Below are 2,343 nucleotides of genomic sequence, written 5' to 3' on the forward strand. Positions count from 1 at the left end.
TGTTTGGATTAATTATTTATTAATTTAAAAATTTTGTAAATTATAAAATTTAATTTTATGTGCACACAAAATTTTATTTATATTTCTTACTTATTTATAGTAGTTTTGACTTTTTGTTATATTTTCTCCGTATAAAAATGTCAAAATCTTTCATCCAATCATAAATATGAATAGTTTTTTTATTTAAGATGTATGTCGTCATTTTTGCCATGTAGATTATTAGATGTGTTTATTTTTTTTGTGACTTTTATTAAGATAAATAAAATGAATATAGTTTTTTTCCGTTAAATTTTTAATGTGAAAATTTCACAAAATAAAGCCTAAAATATAAAATACAATATGATAAAAAGTTAAACAGAAAACTATGCTAGGAAAGAAGGAATTGAGAAACACAAATAGAATCGAGAGTGACTGAATGAGCCAGAGCTGTGCAAATGGTGCAGTACAGACATCACATGGATAAATATTGTAATTGAAAAAAAAAAAGATAAATGATATAAAAAAATAAAATAAAATTGGATTCATTATATTATTAATGTGAGGATATTTTTTAGGCTAAAATATCTTGAGCCTCTGAAAATTAAGAAGAGTGTGGGTTGGCGAAGCCATGCATGATTTGTGGATCGAAAATAAAAGAGGGTCAGAGGGACCCTTGCGCTTTTGGCCACGTCACAGCCACATGCCGTCACACTTAAGAAACAACGCCACGTGTCACAGTGGAAAGAAAATAGAGTTCGTTCTAGACCACTCGTTTCTTTTCTCATTTTTTATTAAGCTCAAAATTCTCTGGCCACACGTTTCTATTTGGGGTTTTTAATTTAATTAAATTAAATTAGAAAACGGTAGAGGGTAAGTATTAGGCAATGCCAGGTGTAGGTGAGAGTGGAAGGCTGCAATCAGCGCTAAAAATGAGGCCCAACGCAGTGTCTGTGCTGAAGAGGAAGAGAACTGTCTAGTAGTGTGACTAATCTTTTTTGTGGACTCATTATGTTATTTAATTTAATTATATATTATTGTTATATTAGCTTTACTAGTAAGTGTTTTAGAAGTAAAATATGATTATCATTATCATTTTTATGAGTTTCTTTTATACAACTTATTAACAAAATTCTTATTAAGTTATCATTTAAAAAAATATATGACTTTTGTTTCATACTTTCATAAGATGAATAAGTATAACGATATAAAATAAATATAAGAAAAATGAGTTTTCAAAATTATTATATTAGCGACAGTTGTCTTAATCATTGTAATATTAAAACTCAAACAAATGTAAATGTATAATTTGAGAACAATGCAAAAATATTTTATATTTATCACATCATGGAAATTAAACTCCTACTAATATTAACAAGTGTTTTTTATATAGGTTCAATTTGCTTTTAAATTAAAGATCGGTCTTTATTTTAAACGTATTGTGTAAAATTAAAAAATGATAATATTACTTTTATTTTTATAATGTTATTTTATTTAACGTTATTTTTTGTATTATATATTTATATAATATAAATTTATAAAAAATAATATTGTTAAAATAAAAGTGACAATCAATATCATCATGGGTAAATTTCAGGCTGAGTATATTTTAATAATTTAATCCATTGGTTTGGTGTCTGAATCTTGATTAGCATTAATGAAGCCATATTGATGTTGTTCTGACGCTTGAAATAGCCGGGACACGTTGTTGAGTTTCAGTCCTTTGTTTTTGCTTTTGAGGTGATTGACTGGGTTTTATTGTTGCTTTGCCTTTAATTTGACAATGATGATTGATAACCCTTGGCTTTTAAACTCTTCCCTAAAGTGGGATTTCTTGATACTTTTTCTACTCAATGATTTAATTAAAACAATTTATTTAATATAAAAATTTAATTATAAAGTTTAAAATGATAAAGATTTAATAAATTATATAGACTATCAGAATAATTAGGGCAATTTTTTTTTACAATATCTTTTAATCAAACAAGTTAAAGACTAATTCGTCGCAAATTTAAACTTTATTTAAGGGTTTGTGCTGGCCAATAACTTACCTTATATATAAGACAGAATTCGAACTATTTGTATTTTATTAAAGTAGACAAATGAACTAATTATTACCACTGTACTAACTCAAACTAGTTTGTGTTATTCCATTATAACAGCTACTACTATTTTGAGAAATAACTATTTTTATTATAGTTTCTACTAATTAAAAAATAAAAACACTAAAGTAAAATTTATTAGCATTATATTTAAATAATTTTTCACTTTAGTTTCATTAAGCATGTCAGAGTCAAACCGATTAGAAATTAATCGTTTGATATTGGCCGCGAATACTTAAAGAGTTAGCACCTAGCAATAATTAGG

This window comes from Arachis ipaensis, chromosome B03 (assembly GCF_000816755.2).
Source record: "Arachis ipaensis cultivar K30076 chromosome B03, Araip1.1, whole genome shotgun sequence".
Classification (NCBI taxonomy): Eukaryota; Viridiplantae; Streptophyta; class Magnoliopsida; order Fabales; family Fabaceae; genus Arachis; species Arachis ipaensis.